Below are 26,798 nucleotides of genomic sequence, written 5' to 3' on the forward strand. Positions count from 1 at the left end.
AAGACCATGTGTCTGTATGCTAAGCATAATCATGAGTAAAGAGGGCAAGTCTCAGCGGAGGTACTTAGAAGTAAGCAGGAAAGGCCCCAGAAATTAGCAGGCTGGATCACAAGTAGCTTCCTCCCCAGGCCCACCACTCTCTGTCACTGTCAGCAGCTAATCAGGAATAAGAAATTTTCCCTGGAGAAGAAGGGGACCTTTTCCCTGTAGAGGCCTGGAAAGAAGCAAGTGAGCCGCATGGGACTTCCCTGCAGCTCACGTCTTTCTATGAGCTGGAAGTCCTGCCTTGAGTTGAACATAGTATAATGTGGAATGTTAATTACAGATTTTCAAGATTCTCAGTAGGGCCTGAGCTTTTGTATGCCACAAAGTGCCGTGCACATTGTTGCACAATCATGATGATGATGTTAAAAAAGACCTAAAGGCTTCAAAATATAGTAATGATCTACTATTGCAATGTATCGAGCAGAATTTCCTTAACTGTGCTCATTACAAGAGTTGATAATTGAGAATTTGGGAAACTGGTAGGGGGTGACCTGTTTCTGTGGTCTCTCTATTCCAAAACAAGCAGGACTTCTACGAAATTTGAACTCAGAACTCAGTGTCCTAAGCCCAGCTCTCACCAAAGCTTGACTCCTAAACTGGTTGGGAATAGTGAGAGTTGCTTTGATAGGAAAAAAAGCCCTATATGTATGGGATTCCTCCCTGAACCCGCTTGCTCCCCGTATGAATTGCATCAGAAAGTAGTGCATCTAAAGAAAAATGTTGAAACGAATGCAAAGATTTCCCAAGTGGAAAACAATCCATTGTTTGGGGGAGAGGGGGTTTGTTTTGTTTTTGTTTTTTGACACCTGCATTTCAGACTTGCCTATGATGCCTGTTTTGGAAATGCAGCTCTTCTTCGCGGTTGCAGGTAGCTTGTTGCCTTTTTTTTGCTGTTGTAACTGAAAAAGTTGCATTCGCATCTGGAGTTAAACATCATCCACAAAATGCTTGCAATCATGCAACATATAGGTCTTTCTGAAGGTCAAACTAAACCCTAGCTTTAAAAAGTATTTAAAAAACAGCTAAACACTAGCTTAAATAGGAAGTGTGCAGTTGACCTGTCTCGTTGTTTCCTACTCTAGAATAGTTCTACCCAGGCTCAGCCTGAAGCAGGACCACTGTGCACTGGGAGAGGCTCAAATCTTCTTTCAGCTGTTTAGTTCTCAAAATTTACACACACACACAATTTAATTTAAAAAGCCTCCCTTCATTTCACACTAATGGAGACTTTTTCTTGCCCTTTTAAACCCCTTGAAGGGATATGTGGGATTTTGGGGAATTCAGCAGCTGGAGAAAAATAGTTTGACACACCCTTCCTGGAAGCTGAATTTTGTGCATCTACTCTAGAGTAATTGAGTAGGGGGACATGCACTTACTCTAGAGTAAAAGCACTATCGAACACTGCTGCACATCATCCACTCACATGCTTCTCCACAGCCATTTCTAACGTAGAAGACAAAGCAGTGATGATGCTCAATGTTGTCCGTTACTGAAATCTTCAGTTTATCAGGACAACTTTCTTGGGTCGCAGGAAAAAAAGGACCAGGATTGAAGGCACAGTAAGGAGAAGGACTCTGATGGAATGGGGGATTGTTCCCTGGCTTGAACAAGCACATGCCCCTGAGTCACATCCGTTAGCTCAGATGTCCTCTGATTATCCTAATTTTGTTCTGGTTATGCTATTTTTTTCCGGAAAGCAAGTAAGAGCAAGGCACAGTGATCTGGTGGCAAGGTTTGAAAGGCAAGAGTTCACTGTGGCAATGTGTGCTTGCTCTTGAAGTCCAGAAGTCCATGGCACGGTAGCCAGTATGATCACCCTGGCTGTAACCCGATGCCTGGGTACCTGAGAGTAAGCTTCACTGAACACAGGGTGCTGCTCTCGTCTGATCACAGAGGTTCCACTTGTAAAACACATCTGAGCATTAGGAAAAGGCCTGCAGCCAGCTTAAATGCAATCTTCAGCTTTTAATTATGAATGCAAACTTGGCAGAGCAAGAGGGAGGTTGTCAATTACACTGCTCTGAATGAGTCCCAGAGATACAATGGGGGGAAATGCCAGGAGTGGATCCGTAGTCTGGCATAAGCAAATGTTTAACAATGACCAGTCTGAAAAAAGGGCTGACAGCTAAGAGCAATCTTAATGATATTTGTGGGTTGCTTATTGAACACGTATGAATAAAATGGAAGGGTATCAAAACTGTGTGTGCCCTAATGCAATTTTGGATGGAAGCATACAAGAACTAAAGAAGAAGGACATGAATAATTAAGTATTATGTAGCTAAGGTCTGGTGGGCGGGGGGGATGCACCAGTTTTGTTTATAGTTTATCTTTTTTTCTTTGTATTTTTCTTGCTGTTATTGATGCATCTTTGTACTGATGTATTTTAGTGTCGCACTTTAAAGTATTAAATATTATTAAATAATTAAATTAAAAAACAGTGACCAGTCAGATTTTTTCTTTTGAAATCTGATTTCCTCATACCTTTTCTAAAACTACTACCACCAATCAATGTTATGCATGAAGATGGAGGGTGAGTAATAGCATTTGTGGCAGGCATTGTTGAACAAGTTTCCAAGTACTTCTGTTCTACCAAGCAGAGAGTTGTATGTGATACCTGTGCCCACCCATACATGGACTCTGCTAATAATATGCTCAGCTGAGTCCGTTGACCACCTTCCCAACTGTGAATCAGTCATCTCGAAATTGCAAGTTCAACAGGTGCAGCCTCCTTGGAAACTGCCCAGTTGAAACACTGCCACTTTCGAAAGACAGTCGCTATACATACATACTGAAGTCTTTTTGGAATACAGTATTTTGCCGAAAGTTGATTAACAAAACCATGACAGCAAAGATGGGATGCAGCAGTGAGCTGAAGATGTGCAAACCTACAGCTTACCTATAGCATCTGACCATCTTTCAGAAGGACTGCAGTGAGGAAATTGGTGATCAAGCAATCTTACAGCAACACAGGAGGAGAAGGTGTGTGTGGGCAAAGAATTTCCCTCATCACCTGGCAAAGGAGACAAGCATTTTCAAACCATGTTGGGCAATAATGGAAGATTTCCATGGCACCTGGTACTTCCTTTCTATTTTTCCCTCCTTGGTTCTTCTTTCAAGCAATCTTATGACCACTTCAGTATGGATCCAGGACCAAAACATTTGTTGAACTGTGCCTTATCTGTGGAAATTGATCCATATATTGATACAATTACAGTTCATTTTTGGGTAAAATGCCTTTGTGATCATTTTCTACCACCACACAAATTGCTGTTTCAAGTGCACTGCGCTGTGGTCTCTCATGTATTGTTGAAAGCAAATTCTTCAGCATCACCTCAAGATCTGAAAATGATTGCATAACATTAAACATAACCATTCTTCTGCTTTGTGTTTATGAGATAAATGCTTATGAGATAAACACATTATCATATTACACATGCCGATACTTATGTGCTAGATCTAAAAGCTTGTTCTGTTTACACATGAGCTTGCAGTTGTAGAACTTAATGTTAGTTTAATTCAGTACTTTGTGGGAACACTGAGGACATATCAACACCACAGACTAAACACAGATTAGTTGCAACTTCCTTTTCTCAGAGAAGCTGGGAGCTGTAGTTTTCAGAAGTCCCCACCCAATAACTTCCATAGCCATTTCAAGCGTTTTTGGATGGAGTGGGTAGGATATGGGAGAAATCCACAATGGCTTCAAATGAGTTCAGATTTCTATGAACCCAGCCAGTAAATTCCACGGCAGACTGGATATTTCCCTAGTCACATGGATTCCATGGACTTACGTGTGTTTTGGAGGAGGATCGGATGTATACAAATGCATGCTAATGCTAATACACACTATTGGAAGTGGAACAACATTCTTGTACACCCTTTAAAAATCCTCCTGATCCCCTCGATGCGTAGATGACAGACTAAAAGATGCCTGACATTGTGTGAAACACAGATGGAATGGATTTAAGAAAATGCACACATCCTCAGTAGGGCCATATTTTGAAGCTGGGGGGACTGAAGCAGGGAATCATGTCACCCGCACAGACGCTGTTAAATCCATTCCATTTGCGTATTGCAGACTGTCAGACACATTTCATTCTGTCATCCGCTTATCGACAGAATTAGATTTTGTGCAAATGCGTTCAAACACATTTGCGTGAATTCACACTTCTGAAAATGCACGTATCCCCCACAAATGCGTATTTTCACGCTTTAGCTTTGAGTCGGGGGAAAACATGCATTTTTGGTAGTGTTTTTATTTTCACGTTTATAACTAAATTTGCATAAAACTGCAGTAAGTTAAAAATAAAACAGTCCACAAGTCCAGGCAATCCATGTGACTCTGAAAAAGTGGGTTTACAATGGCATCCCCAGATGAGAGTGACAGAAATCCAAACTCATCTAAATCTATTGCAGAGTTCTGGGCATCCCTAGGTGTAAATGTGCCGTCTCGTCTGGGCTAGCGGCCATATTATTTCCCCAATAAGATACCACATGTTCAATATAAATGGACACAGGAAACACAAGATATAAGTCGTGTGTGTGTCCTGTTTTTCTTAAGATATATAACATTTGAAACCACAAGGTGACCATTTGTTCCGTCCCAGCTTTAAAGAAGTGCTGAGCATTTTCCTCTGACCACTAAAAATAAATAGCAGCAAGGGAAGATACCAAACCCACCCCAACCATCTTCTGATTCTCTTGTTTTTCCAAGACTCTGGGCTAGATACATGAAAAAGATGACCAAAGGATGGTTTTATGGGATTTTTTTCCTTTTGCAAATCTTATTTTTTTCTTTTACTTTAATGTAACTTCATTGCAGTTTTAACATAGGGCTAATTTATGTATATTTTAAAAGTAGTACACTTTATTTTAGAAAAACAGAAAAGTATTGAAATATCATCCAGCTAATGAACCATACTAGGTTAATTTTACATTTTAATGTACCATCCTGCAGTTAAAAATAGAAGGATTAATTACATTTGAAATATGATAAAGTAAGAACCTGCTTCTCCAAATTGCTTGAGGTATGTATGAAAAATGTAACTCATATTCAACTCTAGCTAGAAAACTTGTTTCCATTTTTCCCTTGTACTCGAGCACTTCGCATTGCAATCTAAAGATTATTTAACTGGCACTAATGATTCTTGCTTTTAAAGCAGACCAACTGATAATAATGTTCTTCTTATTCTTATTCGTATTATTACACTGCAATTATACCCCACCTTTTTTCCTCTTGTGAGGAACCCAAGCAGCTTACATAGGTTCAATTTTATATTCACAGCAACAACCCTGTAAGGTAGGTTAGGCTGGGAGTGAGTGACTGGGCCAAAGTCGTCCAGTGAACTCCATGGCTGAGTGAGAACCAGAACCTGGATCACCCCCATTCCCAGTCCAACAGTCTCACCTGCATACCACGTTGGCTCTGTAGTTGGTGTTGCAACCGATTAAGCTTCAGATTAAAGCACATTTGTGTTCACGACTCCAGAACTGTAGAGATTACAATTATTGCTCTGCTCTGCTCTGCTCTGCTCTGCTCTTGCTCTGCTCTGCTCTGCTCTGCTCTGCTCTGTATGCCCCCACCTTACCCCTAGGCTCTCTAGGTGACTGACAACATATGATACAGCGGCTAAAACAATGGATTCAAGACACATCACAGTATGGGTCATAGGCTTCATGAAGGTGCTCTGCAGGTGAGATACATTGCAATGGATATTTGCTGTGTTTTTTTGGAGGAACATTGGCATTGCCTGCATCTAAATGAAGGGGATCATCTCCAGGGTGAAGCTGAGAACTCTTCACCAGTCCCTGACTCCGGTGGGTTTTGGATCTCAGGTGGGTTTTGGATCTCAGAGTTTGCAAGGAGGAGCTATGCCTTAACCTCCACCTCCACAGCAAGCCCCCTGCCCTAAAGAGAGTCTGAAGGGACTGCCAGTTGGCTGGGTTTTTTCCAGCTTGTTGTAACATCTGCCTACTACATATTTTGAAAACTGGGCTACGTTTTTAGAAAAAAGTCTCTTCCTGTCTAAGAAGTTTGGTAGTTACCATGCAGGGAGGAGAAGTTCCAGTCCCCAGGTGTGATTGCCCTGGCTATAATACCTGCAAACCAAATAAGCTTGAGCTCTTTGTTGCTCAAAGGAACACGTGTCTTTAAACCAGTCCTTCCTGCCATCCCTTTCTCTGCCATTCTGTAGCTCTTTCCGCCACCCCTTCCACCATCCTCTCACCCTGGCAAGGCACCATCGGCAGTGTGGCTCAACTTCCGTACACCCAATACAGTAAAAATGCACCAGAGTCATAGGAAGAGTTCCTATTCATCTCCAACACCCAATATGGGACAGATTGTATGTCATGCTAGATCATAGGCTGACAAAATATCATGTTTCTAATGGTGAGAGATTTACTATAACTGTAGCTGTGGGCTACTTTGCTTACAGCTTCTGCTAATTTGGCAATCTTATTTACATTTTCTCCACCCTTGTTGCCTCCTCCATAACCTTTTATGCCATGTGCAAAATTTATTACAGCAGCTGCTATTTAGATAATTTTTCTAAAGGGCTTTTAAAAAAATCAAAATGGTTTTGTATGGCTTTTATGTTTCTGCCTGCATCTCTCTCAAGCAGCAGATTTTTCTTCATGTACTATTTGATAAAGACAGTTTAGAATCCCCTTAGAATTGTTCAGTTTGGAAAACATCCTATAGACATAATTTGCTGGAGGCAAGTTAACATTGCAGATTAAAAGTTTACATGAAAACAATAGACAAACCAAAGTTACTTTAAATTAAACTGAAAGGGGGAAAATCCTATTTTATTAGGCCTAAAAAGGCTTGTCACAAACTGCAGCATATTATCACATAGCACTGCCAAGTATTGATCTTGCCTTCATTGTTATGCACAATGTTAGCACTCTCTTGTCAAACTGTTTCCCACAGATTCTCAGAAATTCCTTGCACATTTTCTAGAATCTGACTGTTGAGCAATAGGTATCAGTGGGATATGGAATAGAAAGGAGGATGCTCATCCACCTGCTGCATGCAGAAGCAGGGGAACAATTTATCTCCACGTGAAAGAGGAATGGTACAAGATGGCCGAGATGTGAGGCAGGTCAGTGTCTCTTATGGCCCAGCCAAAGGGAGCTGGCTTGCATATTTAGCTTCAGCTATCAGGCAGTAAAATAGTAATATCTATTTATTGGCATTTATTTGATAGTGCTATGCTTCCTTTCAAAATATGATGCTGGAGAACTTTGTGCATGGTCTGGACCAACAAGAAGACAGATCCTAGAGCAGAACAAGCCAGAACTTCCTCTGGAAGCAAAAAATTATGAGCCTGAGGCTATTGCAACTTGGGCCCCTCATGCAAAGGCAAGACCCACAAGGGAAGATGATCGTGCGAGAGGGAGAGGGAGAGGGAGAAGGGAAAACCAAAGATGAGATGGGTTGATTCCACACAGGAAGCCACAGCCTTGCCCTGGCCCTTGCGCAAGTCAACCAGATGGGACGCACTCTAAGCAGCCCCTCTGCAGTCAGATCTAAGGGCCAGATTGACTCATATACATGCCAATGGTCCTTCAAATAAGCTTGTCCTCAGCCATTTAGGACTTTAAAGTGGGTGCGTGGACCCAGCACTTTGAACTTGGTGAAGCAAAAGGAGCTTCCAGCAGTCCATCTAGTTCAGTACTATTGGCACTGGTGGGAAACAGATATCCAGGGTATTTGCAGCCCCACATGGGGAAGCCAGGGATGGAAGCTGGGCCCTTCTGATTGCAAGGCAGGTGATGACACTGAGCCATCAGCTGAAACTCAAGTGGGATGCGGAGGTGCACTGGCAACCGGTACAGGTGCTGCAGAATCAGTGCTATAAGCGCTGATCACTTTGTCCCCACAAACAAATGGGCATTTTGCATCCCTTGGAACTGGAGAAGAATGGATTACTTTGCCATGTTGGTCCTTCCTTGTTTGCCTTCAACTGTACAGTCCGTGCAACCCTAGCAACCAGGCCTCTTCTGTCCCACCTCACGATGTTATCAGCATTTTTAAACAAGATTTTTTTTTGTTTGTTTTTGTTGGAATGTGTGTGTGTGTTGGGGTATTCTTGTTTTTTTGGCAAAGCAGGACAGGTTTATTAGCATCCAACCCACGACTCGCAGTCTGCAATGAAATTGTCACTCAGCTTCCTTTGGGAAGTGACACATAGCCCACGTCCAAGGGCCGCTGGTTCTCAGAGTCTCCCCGGCTCATTGATGTCATCTGTCTCTAGGAATACTGTCTCCTCAATGAAGGAAGATTCCTCCAGTGTATCGTGGGAGTGTACACGATGTGGTGTGAACATTTTTTTAAGTGTTTGCCTATTTATTTATCATTTCATTTCTACAACACTCCTTGGCAGGAGCTCTCAGGGTGGTTTACAGTGATCCATAATATAATACAATGAAAATACCATACAAACAGAAAACATTTTTACAGTTTTAAACAGCTAAAAAAACACAGCAAGAAAGAATGATGCTGCAAAATACTTGGAGTGGTTGATCCCCTCAGGCCCTGGGTGTCCAAATAAATCTGTACAGGCCTTGGCATATAGAACCATCTTAACCTGGCGCTGAAAAGTTTACAACTTTGGCAGCAGGTAGCTGCAGTAGAGAGATTATTCCATAAGTGGGCAGTAACCACAGAGAAACCATCCAAGTCTCTCTCAGAGTTGGCACCTGGAGGATATCCTTTATTTGCAGGGCTGTTCTGTACTATTCCAGTGTGAAGTTTAAGAACTGCAAGAAATATTACCTAGATAATTATCTATTATCTATTATCTAAAAATTATCTAGAATTACAACCTGGGTTCAGCATCACATGGTTTCACAGGGTACCTATGTCTTATAACTTTCTTTCAGGATATAATGGACAATGGTTCCCAACTCTAGTTTGTTGGACTTAGTATATGATGTCAAGTAACTACTGAAATGTGTGTGTTTCTAACTTAACTATAGGGGAAGGCCCATAGGTGACATGATAGCACTCTATAGGTACCTCAAAGGCTGCCACAATGAAGGAGGAAAAGACCTCTTCTCACTTGTCGCAGATGAGAGGACATGGAACAATGAACATAAACTACAGTACAACACGTGCAGGCCAGGCACAAGGAGGAATTTCCTGACTGTGAGAGCAGCATGGCAGCAGCTGCCAAGAGAGGTTTTGTGCTTCTCCACACTAGAGTCCTTCAAGAAGCTGGTAGACACCCATCTGACTGAGATGGTATACATGGCATCCTGCACTAGCAGAGAGTTGGACTTGATGATCTTCTTGGCCTCCTCTGACCCAACTGTGATGTGATTCTGTGTGATTCTGTGAATGTAAATACTGTAAAAATAAATACAAAGGCATTTCAGTTTTAGCAGGATTTTTTTAAACTAGGCATTGTAAAGCAGATACATGGCAAACAGGAATAGAGTCAAATGACCTCTCCTTCCCACATCACTTCTGCCCTATAAATTCCCCCTTCCTAAATGGCCATCCACTTTGAAAAATTGCACTAGGAAGTCATTGAACATGCATATGCTTATGTCATATAGTTTGGTGCAGTGATTTCCCATTTCCCTTGTTTCCACACTGAAATGCATACTATAAATATATTGCAGTCTTTTTTAGTTTCGAAACAAGAATTGTAGAATCCCATTGCATATATTTAGAGTTCTTCATATGTTTTCTTCAGTCAGCCATGCATAAAGGCAAGGAATGGGATCCACACTTCCTGAGCAGGCTGGAGGTATGTGGCTTTGGAGGAAACATACATCATGCTAAACATGCAAAACACATGCGTGCGTGCGTGAGTGAGTGAGTGCATGCACATGCACACGTGTGTGCATACACACACAGAGAGAGCGGAGTGGGGGGAAGTGAGAGCTCCTTCTAACAACTTTGGACAGCTGAATTGAGTATTTATTAGAATGAAAATATTAAATTGTCCAGTTTTTCAAGAAAGCCACGGGACAAAATCAGCATGGTTATTGCCAAAGAAATTATGTGTTAGCAGCTTTCCAGAAATTTCATTGTGTTTTAGCATACAGTGGATTCAGAGCAACTGAGAGTTATCACTTATGTGGATATTTCAAAAGCCTTTTAGGAATCAATTTCCACCCATTTTCCTTGCAGCGATAACCTGGGCTCTAAACACCTTGCAATCACTGTTGAATCAATAAGAGCTAAGCTCTGCTCTTTCAGGAAGCCACTGCAATAGTTTGGTTTAAAAGAGTGGCATCTTCCATTTTCTGCTCCATCCCACAATATTATCCATGTTTTTAAACAAAACAGCTTGTTGTAGAGTGATGCTGGGTTGTCACTATTGAAAACCTGACTCCCAGTCCACAGTAAACTGCCTTCTGCCATCTATCCTTGTAAAACTTTTGTCCTTCCATGAAGCCAGCAGTGCTAGAAAACTGCTCCTGGCTTAGCAGCTGGCGCACAGCAAATGTTCATATCCCTGCCATGACAATTGCTACAAGTTACTAGTGCCTTCAGTGCTCATTCAAAGTCAGAATGAATCTGAGCAATTTGGTGCGCAAAGTGATGTGCAATCTGGTTACTGGGAGCCTTTAAATAGTCTGCCTCCCACATCCATGCACCACTGCAAACAGATTGCCTTTATGACAAGGTCATCAGGAGGTGTGGGCTGCGGACCCATCAGTATGCTGATGATACCCAGCTCTACCTCTCGTTTTCCACCAATCCAGGTGAGGCAGTGGCTGTACTGAACCGGTGCCTGGCCGAGGTAATGGGCTGGATGAGGGCCAATAAACTGAAGCTCAATCCAGACAAGATGGAGGTCCTGTTGGTTGGCAGTTCGGGCTTCGGAGAAGGTGACCTGAACCTTGTCCTGAATGGGGTTGCACTCCCTCCTAGGGACAAGGTCCGCAGCTTGGGAGTGCTCCTCGACCCGGAGCTTTCACTTGAAGCTCAGGTGACAACAGCGGCGAGGAGCGCTTTCCTCCAGCTTCGGCTGATTCATCAGCTGCGCCCCTACCTGGAGTACGACTGCCTTGCAACAGTGACTCATGCGCTGGTGACTTCCCGTCTTGACTTCTGTAACGCGCTCTACGTGGGGCTACCCTTGAAGACGGTCCGGATACTTCAATTGGTTCAAAATAGAGCTGCCAGGCTGCTGATGGGGACTGGACGTTATGTTCACATGATGCCAGTTCTCCGTCAGCTTCACTGGCTCCCCATTGAAGTCCGGGCCCAATTCAAGGTGTTGGTAATGACCTATAAAGCCCTAAACGGCTTGGGTCCTGGTTACCTGAAGGAGCACTTACATCCATATTTGCCCAATCGCCCCCTGAGATCGGCGGGAGAGGCCCTTCTCCGGGAGCCCTCCGTGAGAGAAATTAGGAGGGTGGCTACTCGGAGAAGGGCTTTCTCAGCGGTGGCGCCTAAGTTATGGAATGCGCTCCCCAGAGAGGTCCGCCTGGCGCCGTCGTTATTTGTTTTTCGGCGCCAGGCTAAGACTTTTTTATTTAAGCAACATTTTAAATGCTAAATACAATTGAATTTTATCTGGCCAGGGCGGCTTATTTTATAATGTGTGTTTTTAATTAAGATTATTTTATATGGATTTTAACTTATTGTTTTATCTATGTTGTAAGCCACCCTGAGGCTTCGGCGAATGGGGCGGCATAAAAATGTTTTAATAAATAAATAAATAAATAAATAAATAAATAAATGACTCTTTGAGGATGCAGTGTTGGTGGACGAGAAAGATGTCCTTGCCATCATCAGCAGCACACAGCATGCTCTAAAATGTCCTCTGGACCAGGTTGTGTCAGTTTTGTTTGAAGTTTTGTTCAGACCATGTCAATGACCTGGGTTGAGATCAGTCAGAGCATCAACAGGTAACTCCAGAGTCATCTGGTTCCATGAGCTCTTCCATCTCTGTGGTGGCTAAGAGGCTAAGAGGTCCAAGTCTACAAGATAGGGGTTTCCCCATGGCAAGGGGGCTACCAAAAGTATTCCCAGAACCAGATCATCAGCATCACACCCAGCACAATTGTCCAATGGCCTGCCGTATGAAAGGAGCCTGATATATAAATTAATTCATGGGAACAAAATTGAGACAATAAGTTCTCAGTGTGGGGAAGGACCTTGCAAGCATTTCTCCTGTGCTAAGAATATGTAATGACTCAAAGTTGACCAGAAGAGTTGTCTATAATAGTAGCAAAATTAAACACCACAGTTCTAAGCCAAATTTGGTCACTTCTCTGGATGTCAAGAAAATCTGTAATGGACTCAGATTAGCTTAAGTTTCTAAGGATCTAGCCCAGAGGTCCTACGTTAGATGAGATTTTCCTGGGTTGTGAAGATTCCATGGAACTCTATACTTTTAAAAAATGTTTGTTGTTGTTAGTTGAGAAGTCATGTCCGACCCATCACAACTGCATGGACAATACTCTTCCAGGCCTTCCTGTCCTCCACCATCCCCTGGAGTCCACCTAAGCTCACACTCATTGTCCCAGTGACTCCATCTAGCCACCTCATTCTCTGCTGTCCCTTTCTTCTTTTGCCACCTATTGTTCCCAGCATCAGGCTCTTCTTCAGGGAGTCCTTCCTTCTCGTTAGGTGGCCAAAGTATTTGAGTTTCATCTTCAGTATCTGGCCTTCTAAAGAGCAATCAGGGTTGATGCTTAACTTTATGCAAATTTAGTTACAGGAAAAATACATAAAAGAGAATTTATGTGTGAAGAGGTATTTCCTTTCATTTGTCTCATCAATCAGCTCCACAGGATGATTGCAGGTCCTGGTACTTGGGAGAGGGGAGAAAGGGCCTCGCTTCCTCCTTTTGCTACCCCATGCATAATTTTAAGCTCCTCTATCCTTTCTCCTCTTACCCACCTTTCTTTCTAAATGGAACAGTCTCAGATGATGTGACCCTTCCCCACCCCCTTGTTTTAGTTGTTCAGAGGTGAGGGATGGTGGGGGCTCTAGGCCCAGCTCAAAGCTCCATATTGCCCACCCAATGGCCTTTAATGCAATACCAGGAACAAGATAGATTTATGTGCTTTCATATGAAACTGCCTTATACTGAATCACCTCGTTATATACTCACTGAAAGTTGGTCTTTAAGGGGAAAAAAGTCCCAGTGCCACTATGAATGATGGTTTTTAAATTGGAGATGCAGGAGGTTGAATCTGGGACCTTTTCTGTGCAAAGCATATGCTCTCCCCTGTGTTTCACTATCTGTCCTGATGGTTAAATGGAAAACCCCAATAAAAATGCTAATAACAAAAAACCCTTGTTTATTTAAATGTAAGTCCTGCTGAGTTCAATGGGACTTCCTATTAATTATGCTTAAGATTATCATCTTAGAAAGGAACTGGAATAGAAAATGTGTCAGCTTTTTCTCTCATGTGGTCTAATTTTCCTTGAAACCTTCCTCAAACTCATTTTACCCAGGCATACCTGTTATATTACTGCTGTTTCTGTTCCAGGGAGTTACAGCACATTTTCCCCTTTTCCCTTAGGGAAACTATGCATTTTCTTTATGAGGGAAGATTGACCTACATCCTTATTGGGAGCATATGCATCTCACTGCAAGAAAACATAGATAAGCAAGCTCCATCTACAGACAAGATGCCAAAAGCATGAAAAGAGGAAACTCATTCACATGTCTTTTCTCCAGACTTCCATGACTCATATTAAGCCACACAGTAAGCCCGTGTGCTATCAACCTGAAACTGCTGGTTTGCATTACCTCTGTAAATTATTTCTTTCACAGCCAGGTAGATTTCATCTTGTTGCAAGGTAATTATTCTAGCCTAAAGAAACCTATCAATCAATTGCTGTCTAACCTGAAGCCCATTCATTCCAATAGGCCTACTTTAAGTAAGATTAACATTGGATAGGATCCCAAGACTGAGCTTATTAAAAAGAATGGGAAATATGGCAAAACTCTCTTCCTTAAGTTGGTCCCTTCATGGTCCTTGATGGTGTTCTTGGATTGTTGTGTTTGTTTGTGGGTCAAATTCAATGCACATCCTATTTTCTCCAATAGTTTTATTCCCAAGTACATGTTGACTGTGAGGAAGACATCTACTGAACACAACAACTGGCTGGCTAACGCGTATTCAAAGTAACAATGATATTGGTGTATCTTAAGAACTTTAACATTTGTGCTGGTTGCTCACAAACTTCTCTGGCATCCAAGAGACTTCCTGGAAGGAATCTTTATAGCTCATGATTTTAAGACTGCCAGTTTTAATCACAATGATGAATCCTCAGAAATGTCCTCACAAACTGATAGCCCTGCTGCTGAGGCTGAGAGTTAAAGCAAAAAGGATGTTAGATTTGTGTGTGAATATCTCGCTTGCAGGCAAACCTCCTTGGTAAGAAGGTATCTATGAAGCACAACTTTAAATTTTGATCTAAGCACCAATGAGGTTTTAGGGCTGTTTCTTTCTCTTTTAAAGGGTTTGCAAATGTTGGACACAAAGGGTCCGAACTTTGGCATGCTTGGCCCAATTAAGCATGACAAGGATGAGAGATTGAAAAGTATCTTTAATCTCAAGAATAAGCTTGCTCACAGAAGAATGGCAATCAACTCCAGGAGCATGGTGGAGCTCCCTTTTATACCCTGCATGACCAGGCAGCTGCTTATTGGGTTGAAATTCCTGCCAGGATTCCTGGTTGGCACATCCAAAATCATGTGATCTCTGCACACACCTGGGGGGCTGGTCTACCTGAGGTCTGAGGTAGAGTCTTTTGGGTGGGAGATTGCTCAATCTCCGGCTACAGGAAATTTTCTGCTGTTGTATGACTGTTCTGTAGGTTTTCTATTGTTGTGTTTATGCATGGGATGTGACCTGCCAGCTTCTGCCTAATGCCAGTCGGCTGGGTATGACCTATACATACAAAGCTAGAAAGTTTCCTTCAGTAGAAAGCAGGTAATACCAGATTCAACTCATACTTCATCTGATTATTAAGGAAAGTTTTCTGTCCTTGTTCAATGTCACCTAAGAGCTTGACTCAATTTTTATGAGCTTGCCTTCAAACAGAAACAAAATGTTGCTGCTTAAATTAATGCAGTAGCGCATTGCTCCCCACTTGACCTCCAGATGTTTGGACTACAACTCCAATCATCCCTAGTCCCCATGGTCAAGAGTCAGGGAATTGTGCTTTAAAAAAACTGGAGGGTGAGGAAAACTGCAATAGAAGAAATTATCCAAAAATGCTCTTGGCTATTTTGTCAATATTACAATTAGTTAAATTTAGCATTTTATGTATGAAGAAATTTATATCTTATACATATATCTTATACATGGAAATAATTGTGGTCTTTGAGTGGACTATACTTTGCTGTTGTTGAAAAGATGTAAACATAGACATCAGCTTCTGATTTGTTACCAGCAGCCTGATATTTCACACGCTGCACCCCAATATTTCAAATTCTATTCTTACTTAGAGATGTAAACATAATTTTCCTCACCAGCACAACCTGAAAGTGTGATTTTTAAATCAGTATCTTCTGTTTGTGCTCAAACTCAAAGCATAATGTCTGCTAAAGAAATGTAACCAAACAAGCCAAATTCTTAGCAAGAGTGATATTGGCATTTGAGTTCTTGCAACCTGTAACTGCTTTTTAGAGCTAACTGAAATCTGATGTTAATCATACGGTTGGGTTGAAAATGCATGATACGTTAACATTAAAACTATGGGTGTAAGGTGTCAAACTAGACTGAGGTCATGGTATGGGGAAGAGAGCGGGAACTTTAAGGCCTTGCATCACCATGGTCCCAATCAAAAGCGAGGTGCAAGAGAAAGATACACTCTTGCTTGAGAAGAACACCTCCATTGGTGCCAAGAACTGTTTCCCTTACATTGAAAGCAGCAGGCACAGGTGAAGGGATATTTTCATTTATAATCAAGATTTAAGATCCCCCGTACAATGATCCTGATCACGCTACATCCCACTCCTGCTGGCATTTTAAGTTGAAAGGGGGGAAAAAACATGAATGCTGGGGCAAACCACATAAAAACCACATGAATCATGCCATGTGTGTTTTTACTCTCACTGATGCTTGTGTGAAGTGTGGCAATGAATTTGAAAAATCGGGAACATCTGCAGAATGAAGAGTAGAAACTGTGATGAGCAACAATCCTATAACACAAGGTGCAAAATGCCATGAGTAGAATAAAATAATGAAGTAGCCTTAAAGCCACATGGCAGAACTACAGCCAGACATATACATAGACATCACATAAAATCTTTGCATTTGAAAGCTTTCCATGAATGTCAATGCAGATCATGACTGGTCTGGCCTATTCTTAACTTTTGACCAAAGGAAACATTACTTTAAATCCAAAATTAGAAAGTTAAGGCAATGCTGTGCTGGTCCAAAGGACCCCAAAGTAGGCAATGGCTAGCTGACTTCCCGTGATCATGAACGGCACAAGTTGTGCCTGCTTACAACACATCTCCCTCACCCTACACTTTTCCTAGGCCCTGTAAAGATAAAAGTAAAGATTTTTCCCTGATGTTAAGTCCAGTCATGCCTGACTCTAGGGGGCGGTGCTCATCTCTGTTTCCTAGCCGAGGGAGCCAGCGCTTGTCTGCAGACAGTCTCCGTGGTCATGTGGCCGGCATGACTACACGCCAAAGTGCACGGGACGCTGTTACCTGCCCACCGAAAGGGTACCTTTTTATCTACTTGTACTTGCGTGCTTTTGAACTGCAAGGTTGGCAGGAGCTGGGACGGAGTAAGGGAACTCACCCCGTTGTGCAGATTTGAACCAGCGACCTTTCGATCAACCAGCACAGCAGCACAGCAGTTTAAGCCACTGCGCCACCTGCATCTCCCTCCTAGGCCCTTCTGGCAGGTCCAAATTGGAGAAAATGGAACACCAGGGATCAGCAAAGATGTGTTGTTCTAGCCCTAAATGAAGCAACTAACATGGTTACTCCATTATATCGTATTTTGTAATCTTCTTGCATTTCTCTTGGGCATTTCATTCTCTGTTCTTACCAGGGTTAAATGCACTTGCTATGAAAAGCAATAGGCATATTGGGCTAGAATGGGGAAGTATATATTATGAACATTTCACCTCCAAGAATATGATTTGTGAAAGGATTGTTTTTGTGGAGAGAAGATGGGATACCAAGATTTCACTTTCTTTTGGTTCTTCCTCCCTCCCTCCCTCCTTCCAGCATTCTTCCTAACTTGCTGCTCCTATGACCCCCTTAGTAACAGTTACAATTCATTTTCGTGCAGACTGACAATGAAAGCTGCATCGTATATGGTGTTGCATATCTTTACTTCATTATTTCTTCATAGAAAAGACTTGAAGCTCTGATGTGTCAGAAGGAAGAGGTGCCAACATGACATTTACTGCTGCTAATATGAATCTGATTAATTTAACAACAAGAAACATCATCTTAACTCTTTGCATCCTTTTATGATTGCCAAAAGCACCAACCATTGGAAACTTTTCCTGCTTCAGCCCTGTTGAAATAACTGAAATCTATTTCTCTCAGCAGGCTGGTGACCCACTTCAATAAATCGGTCTGCCTTGACAATTAGCTTGCATGTGCAATTGCTTACATAGCATAGGTAATCTCTTCTCAAAAGGATATTATATTAAAAATTGTCATGACAATCAAGGAATTAAGGAGACCTTCCTTAGCAAGGCAAAACCAATGCATTTGAACAGTGCCTTTCAAAGACTGGACAAGCTCCTTAGGATAGAATTGTGGAAGATGCTTTTGCTGCTGTGACTTTTTTTCTTGTTGCACATTAGAAAATCTAGGATCATGCTAGGATCAGGTCTTCCCTATCAGCCTGTTACAAAATTTGTGGAATCATCTCACCATATAGCCAGGGCTGGCCCAAGAAATGTTGCTGCCCAAGATAAAGGACAAGACAGTGCCTGCATTCTCATTTCACATACAGAAGCCAGCTTGAATGGCAGGCAAATCTTCTTTCAACACCGGAGATGGGACAGCCAAGGGCAGCAGGAGAGCTTGGGCATGGCTGGTAGGGCATGTTTACTGCATCTTCTTCATCAGCTCTGATCAGTCCAATAGGTTTCCACAGAGCTGTTGTAGAAAAAGCCACTTCAACACTGTTCTCTTTCCATTTGCAAAAAGGTATGATATTGACCTACTTCAATGGGTCAGGATGACAATGACAATGACATTGTTCAGTATAAACCTCTACTAAAGGATGCTCCTTCCCACCAAACTACAGCAATGAGGACTCATATTTTATTCCATATTTTTTGGTTATATCTATTTTATGTTATATCCCACCTATAACTTGGTTTGCACATGCAATCTCATCATTACTGGAATTCCTCTTAAACCTTGAGATCACAGGACACAGGAAGTTGCTTTAGACCCAGTCTGTCCCTCATTTTATACAACTAGAGATTGTCTACCAACTGCAGCATTTCCTTGGCTTGAACCTCTAGGACCTTCTTCGTACAAGACATGTGGTCTGCCACTGAGCTATGGGCCAGTCACAAAGAACAGAGTAGAAGGGTTAAGAAATCCTTTCATTATTTTCTTCTTCTCCTTTCTTCTTATCCCTGTCCTAAGAAAATGCCCTATTTTATTTTGCTTTGCTAAGATTACTGGGTGAAGTGCCAAATATATTGATAGTGTTATGCGCATAACAACGACAACCTCAATAATAACAATGGAACCATTTATAAGTAAGAAATGGCCAATACATTATAAAGTTGCACTGGTGTATTATACATAATGGGACTTACATTATGCAAAATATGTTATGCATAATTAAAAAAGGACGTGTTTGGGGAATGATCTAGAATGCCATTAAGTGTAAATGGCCCTCTGTCACAATGCCATCTGCTGCTAACCAGGAGGGTTCGTCAGTGGCAGGAAGGAGGCTTCTCCGAGCTGAGTGGATGCTGATGAAACAGGATCTGGCCCTTAGCTACTTTATTCCGTGGTGGGTCACTTACTGCGCAATTCTATCCATGACTACAAAAAAGAAGAAATCCCATTGAGTTCAGGAGGTCAGAGCAGCCCGGAGTATAACCTGCGTAGTCTGTAGGATTTAGGATATTTTGGAGGTGGGGGCATCAAAACTGCAACCCCATTTTTTTATTAGACTTCCTATTACTAACAGGGTTGGGTGAAATGTCAAAGTTGTGAAAACCACTGAAGAATGTGCCGAAGTATGTACTTGCAATAAAAATGTTTTTCATTAAGATTTAACAAAAATCCTTAGGTTAGAGGAACTGAAAATGTATTTGATCTATACATATAATGTTTCCCTTATGTATAGCATGCATGTATAAACATTTATGAAAAGGTAGAGAAATAAGCCACAAGGCTTGGAATGCTCTGGTATTTTTAAATGCACAGCAACAAAACATCAAGCACAGATCTTTGATGACCTTGTGAGTGCAACATTCTCCTTGGAATAATTTCTGTTTATTCCTTTATTGGATCAAATGTAAAATGTCTGTGGAACCATTAAACAGGCGGGGAGAGAATTGTTTAGCTACACACACACACTCAGCTGTCTATATGTAAAATATGGAAAAAGGTAAAATATTTTAAACATACTAGGGTGGATAAATCACATTTTGCCAAAGTTCATCAACCATTTTGCCTTTCCAAAATTGCTCTATTTGAAGTCGAAAATTAGCATCAAAAATAAAATTGCCAGCAGCCCATCAGCAATTCAGAATAATACATCTGAGGGAAAAATCCTGACCACCTTAAGAATTTTTAAAGGTGCAATCCTACACCTCCCAGCCATCAGTGCTGGGACTTTCTTGTATCTAACCACGTATAGGATTATCTCTAAAGTCACACTGAGTTTGAAGCTAAAGATCTATTGGTTGGTTGGTTGGTAGGAAGGTATCCTTGAATCAGCTTGTAGTAACTCCAAGCTATCATCCCTGCCTCCTGTCACATTAGTTGGAAAACTCATAATACCCCCACTTAAATGCAGGATGAAATAAACTCACTTTTAAAAAGTTAGATCAGACAATAGAGGTTAAAAGCCAAGTGAAACAAAGCCGTTTTACCGTCTGCCTAGAGCTAAGCATCAATGGGATGGAGTGCGACAATCATGACATGGTTATAGAAAATGCCCCACCATATGATCACTGCTCTGGGTGGCAGAACACAGAACAAGAATACCTAAGCCCAGGCTGAACTTCCATGTTGAAATCAATGGGAGTCCTTTGGTTATCTCCCACTGATGATCTTATTTGGTGGTCTTGCTGCTGGTGGTTTTATTCTGCTTTAGATTTCATATTTACATTTTACTTTGTGGTATGTTGCTTTAAATTTGGTTATTGGCTGGTATATAAAGAATGCAAACATTAAAAAAAAAGTAAAATGGCTATATGTCTACTTAAATGTAAGCCCTACTGGATTCAGTGGGACTTACTCCCAGGAAGAGAAGTGACATATGAATCCCAAAAGTAAGAAAGGTGATTTGCATAAAATTTGCATGTGGCAATATACTTGTATAGGTGCACACTTAGAAATAATTCTTATGGTATAGATATGGGTGCAGTCCATCTCATCCTAGTGTGGAAGATGGTGACCAGGTGACCTTTGTGCCTACCTGTTAAGTCCGTGGTCCAGGTAGTAGTTGCTGCTGGATAAGATTCCTTCAGGCTCTTAATTTTTGCACTAGACCAGGACAGGACAGCTCTGCAGATAGAGGCTATCCTCAGAGAAAGGTCTGCTTCTGTCCAAGAGGACATGTGGCCACCAAACCCTCAAGTCTGCGTGTTTCCCCCGAAGCCTTCGGGTGTTAACAGTAATGCTGAGCACAGAGCTTGTAAGAGTTCTGAAAAACGTAAATCCTGAGATGATCACTTTCCAGAAAGGAAAGAAAGAAAGGAAATTAAAGAGTAGTTCTGCTTCCAGTATTATAAACTCGACTTTTCTGAATAATTTCCAGATCTCTGCTGGTTTAATTTCTTAGTCCCATCTGTTTCCCTCTCACTGGCTATATTTGTTAGTGTTTCTTCAAGCAGCGTGTGCACTGCCCTTACTGTGCTGCAGGGGGAAAGGGGCACGGATTGATCATTTTAGAGGACAGGAAAGCATTTATTTTGGGCTGGAGTGTACAGTGCATTTCATTGCTTCCTGCCCAGAGTTATAGAAAAACTTCAGAGAGGGAGGGTGGGGGAGGGAGGCAGCTGAGGCTGTTTTGGTCTAGCAGGGAGAAGGGGGAAGAGGTAGCTATGTCAAGAGGGCCATTACGAGGCTTATCTGTCTTTCTACCTTGGCACGTGAAAGCTCCCAGCTCAGCATGCGATGTGTCAAATCTATCATTTGATATGTCAGGAACCATTATTCCCTCTTTTGTCACCAGTTTTGACCAAAGGATGAAAAATTGCTGTCTTACACAGACAAAATTATTGCTGGAAAAAGGGCAATTCCGGCACTCTAGAGTAGGCCAAGGTGAAACACAGGGAAACTCTCCTTAGATTAGGTCTGGGTTAAGAGAATATTGATCTGTGTGCTAAAAACTGTTGATCTCTCTGAGCAGAGGATGACAAATGGTGGCAAACAAAAAAATTGAGTGTCTCCAAGGACATCCAAGCATTTCTGTAAAGCTTGCTGGGGGATTTTTTTTTTTTTTTTTGCAAGTTATTTGTTTGCCTGGTGGGTTGGTCTCAAGGGAATGAAACTAAAATACACAAATATTTCATTGAAAGAGAACAGATATATACACTGGAATAATAATGTGCATGTAGAAATCTTGTCAAGCATTAGCACTGATGTGATTCCTAAACATAAGCAAGAATGTTTTAGAACTGATAAACATACCGTAATTTCTTTGAACGAAATATTTAGTAGGCACACATCTTTGTTACATATGCAATTCAAGTAGAGGAAAAGGGCCTATTTTAATGGTGATTCCATTGGTGGTCATAATATATGCATAAAAGGATAAATAAGGCATGCTAATTATCATAACTGGCAAAACTTATGGAAAACAATAACTGGAATTATCTAAGGAGGTGGGAACACTTTAGCTTTCTGAAACCAAATATTATGGTTTCAGAAAGCTGTTTTCTAACCACATCCAGAGTGGTGAGAGTTAAAATACTCTATCACTGCGAATAGCACAAGTTCTCCTGTCTCATTCCTCTCTTTGTAGAAGAATAACAGACTGCAACTTGACCCAGAAACTTACAGACTGGAATCCGTTACCCAATAAGGTGAAATTTCTTCCAAATGTCATGTCAGTAGGAGGGGTTGGAAGGTAAGGACGCATGTAAAGGAAATAGGAAGGGCTGTAGAAGACACAGGGCTTTCAGGAATGCAACACCAGCACTCCACTCCCATCATCTGCCACTCTGCCCTGGTTTACCTGCTTCCTCTGAGATTAGCTGCCATTCTCAGAGTAGCTGGCAGGAAATGAATGACCCTACAAAGAATGTATTGTTGTTGTTATGATATAAAATATTTCGTGGTGATTGGGTCTTGAATGGGTAATTTAAGCCCATGATTTGTACTGCATGTGGCCCCTGAAGCCTTGCTCTGTGGCTCTCTTGCTACTCAGAGCCCCTCACCACACACATTTTCCCTCCAGTGATGGCACAGGCATGATCACAGCAAGTTTTTACAGGGCTGCCAGCCCACTCTGCTCTCTTCCAGAGGCTTCCTGAGGCTCTTGCAGGCTTAAAAGAGCTCACCCCAACATGCCCCATGCTGCTCCAGCTGATGAGCGCAAAGGAGAGCTCACCGGCTCAAGCAGAAGAGGCTCGGCCCAAAGGAAGGAGGGGCTGGGGGTTCACAGGGAGGGTTTCTGGGTGGGAGAAACAGGGAAGAAAGGGATGGGCCACCCAGAGGAGCAGTCATTGTGCTTGGGCTGTGGTCGGAGAAGGAGCTGCCTGGGGTCTCTGCAGAGATCTCACGCCCACACATTTTCATTCAATTGGTCCTAAAATCATCTTAAAATTAAGCAGCTGCCCCTTATCCCTAAAGCAGATACCAATAAATAAAATTTCCAACACTTTAATTTATGACATGGACATCTGTTTCATTGGGCAGCCATAGGGTTCCATGTCACTGTCCTCATGTGGCCCTCGAGGTACAAAAAGTTGGACTGTCCTGGCCTAGATGTTATTTGCTGCTGTTGGAATGGCACTATCTACACCAGCTCTCCAGAGGCTCCATGGGAAAATTAAATTCCAGAAGCCAGACCCAACCAGCCAGTGCTGAGAGTCACTAACTTGGATATATTGCTGTTTAATGTATTACTTTTATCTTAAATATATGATAATTTCATGAAACATCCCCCATTCGTGCTTTATCCTTTTGTTTGTTATCTGTTATATCTATATTTGTCTGTATGTTGTAAAGAAAAAGAAGACATACACTTCTGTATGTACTGCTTTATTATTTTGTTGTGTTTTAATCTATCCAAGTGACCAGATTAAAGATGTCAAAAAGAGTCCTTGACAGATTCAAATGAGTTTAGAGTTCTATGAACCTAGCCTGGAGATACTAAAGAATCTGCCACCTTCCAACTTTTTTTTAATTTTGGGACTGAGATTTGAACACGTGCATATTGGCATAAATTTCCAAACAGGAATGGAACTTTCATATAAACATCTAATTCCATCAGTGAGCAGACAATGTAACAGAAGAGACCAGACAATCCATGAAACACAACCAGAATATGTTTTACAAAATCTGTACATCTCTAATTAAAATAAAACAATATTTCAAATTCACAGAATAATTGAAATAATTGGAATCAATGCACGGAATAAACTAGGAGAAAAGCAAAGCAGAATGGAATGTAGATGTGTTGCAGGTAGTGAGTGAAGGCAACAAGACCTGGGTTTTCTCTGCATCAGATACAGGTAGTCTCACCCAGCAACTAGAAACCTGGGGAACTAAGATACTAACCTGATTCCTTGAAAAGCAATTTTTTCTCCCCTTGCCAGCATGAAACATAGGGGCAGAGGCCACATGGAAGAACTCTGAATATTTATTCAGTTATGGGGAAAAGGGCATGGGAGAGAAATAGCAGCTTTGGACAACCTGGCTTGCACTTTGGTGATTTTTGCTGAACTCTCCACCCCAATTAAGTGCCCCTCTCAACCACAGAGTTTGCTTCAGAGGGCTGGGAGTGGCCATCTGGAAGAGGGTTAGGGTCTAAATCTCTTGCTGTGGGGTGGATAAATTAGCAGTTGCTTACTCACAATGTAATGTTAGAGAGTTTGTGGAGGGATCTATTTGTAGTAGGTGGGTGGTAGGTCCAGCTTTTTTATGGAACCCAAGCAACCAATCCCACATACAAACACAACAGGAGTCCCGCTAAAACAGACCAGAGGTCTTTGTAGTTCAGGCTTTGTTCCCAAAAAAGGCTACCTAGATGCCCATGGAAAGCTCACCAGCAGAACCCGAGGGCGATACTATCCTCCTGATCACCTTTCTGAGCAAATGTCACTTCTGGCACTTGGGATGATGTATTGTGGCTAGTATCCATTGGAAGTCTCATTTTCCATGAATGTGTCTACTCCCCTTTCCAAGCCACCCCTCCATGAATGTGATACCAGCTGAATAAGAGACACCACATCAGACAAGGTTTCCAGTCCTTCAGGAAAACAGGTGCATTTCTGGCCACCCCTGTAGGTGGCAGTAGCAGGTGCCATTTCCTGCTCCATTGGAGCTGCCAAGCAGTGTTCTCGGCCGTACCTGCAGAGGACGACCTCTCATTTATTCACGGATCTTTCCAGTAAGCATCAACTCCAGCAGTGGGAGCAGCACCGGGCACTTTCAGCTCTGAAGTTCTGACTCTGTCATTTTCCCTGGGGTGTGCAAAAACAATCTAGTTGCTCTGTCTGCACAGTCCATAAAAAGATCCCTTCTTCCTGTGAATGCCCTCTTTCTTGCCTTTAAATGCCTGGCCATAAGGAGTCTTGCCTCCCAGGCCCTTTCATTTCCATCCACACTGCTTCAGAGCAGGTGACCAATTCCAAATGGCCCACATCCAGGGCCTCTGAATTGGCTGTGACTGTGAGAAGGTGGAGCTATGCAGATATGGCTGAGAAGCCTGCACAGAGAACTAGCAAGCGTTCTCTCCCCAAAAGGCAAGTGGTTCTCCTGGTCAGCCACTAGGTGGCAAGGTCCAATCAGGACTCCACAAATACTAATCTTTTAAAAGGAAGCTAAGCTACACAACCATCTAAACAGCTGTTTTGTTGTGATTTAGATGTGTTAAGCAAGCCACATGTTCAGATTTTTAAAAAGAACAACACCTGCTGATTTCAGTGCACCAAAACTAATTATGATAATAATTTTTGGAAATCAAGCCTGGGAAACAGACAGGAGGGGGTCAAATTGCTGAGTATGGGGATTAAATGTGATATATGAACAAGGAAAAGATCCTTTCTGGTCATGTGTATTTTGAAGAGAAAACACTGCTATCTGCAAACAAGTGTGACTTAATTTACTTTCGAAAATAAAATGCTAAGCTCAGTTAGGCTGCCACATACTGGAATATTGTCTCTGTTGATTAGCGATATTTAGCAAAGATCACATATTGACCAAATGGGTAAACTGTTTTCCAGGTAATCAGACTAGTCAGATTTTTATACAAATAAGACAAAATGAGAATACCATAGAAGCAATAGGAAAACCTTTCTCCCTGATGCCTCAGTTTGGAATATGCCAAATTTTTCAAACTTTCTTGATGGAAAAGTAGAATATTACCTTTTCTTTACTGGAAGGAAGGTAGAAGTAGTGAGAGAGAAAATCGTGGAACTACTGGTACCAAAGTGAGTTAATCATGAGCTGAGCCTAACTTTAATGTGGAGAGAGTTGTACTTGACATGGGATTTACACACTGTGGGAGTTTATTGATGATCCCTCATTCTGAAATTTGGCATCTCTGCTATATTCCATTGCTAGAGTGTTCATTATATCAGTAGCAGATCTTTTGTATAGGAATACCATGCCATGATCCTCAAATGATTGGCATAAAAACCTATTGCTAGTCATTTTATTAATATAGCATAAAATGTATTATTATCAAAGCTTTTATAAAATACATTTATTGCATATGAAATGGATCAAGTTCTAATCACCATGTGGAAATGAAAGTCAAGTGCATTATAAAATGAAGTGACTACTAGCATGTTTTGAATTCTTGGCTATATGTATCTTGTAATAACATATGCTTCGGTCCCACCGAAGTCAAAGAGTCATTTTCAGAAAGTCACTTCTGTCAATTGATAGCTTGGCCAGCAAAAATTCACGAAGGGCAGAATTTATATAGAGGGCCAGCATAAAGCTCCGCTGTTTGACACCCAGCTCATTTTAAACCATAATGATAAGAAATGGGGCTTCTAAATCCCCTTCGCATGTAAATGGATCTAAACATGGGAAACTATTTCCTTGCCTTGGAAACACGTACCTTAGTCATTCTTTCCTGAGAACTATGTGGTAAAATTAAGCTCTGTATTTGGTATTTTAATTCTACATTTGCTATTAAATCAAGCAGAAGCTAGGCTTGCAGCTTGACCATCATAACTGGACCCAGCTTCTAGAAAGAAAGAAACACTGAGATTCTTGTAAATAATCCTTCTTATTTTGACAGCTGCTCTCCACACTTAATCTGTCTCTTAAAAATGAAAAAGTACAGTTGTGCCTGATGTTCCACCTGAATTTTGGATATGATCTTTTTTCACGACTCTAATACTGTTCAATGTTCAGTTTCTATCTGCAGATATCCATTCTATTAGAAATGGAAAGAGC

The sequence above is a fragment of the Varanus komodoensis genome, unplaced genomic scaffold, assembly GCF_004798865.1.
Source record: "Varanus komodoensis strain SLA01 unplaced genomic scaffold, ASM479886v1 scaffold2, whole genome shotgun sequence".
Lineage (NCBI taxonomy): Eukaryota > Metazoa > Chordata > Lepidosauria > Squamata > Varanidae > Varanus > Varanus komodoensis.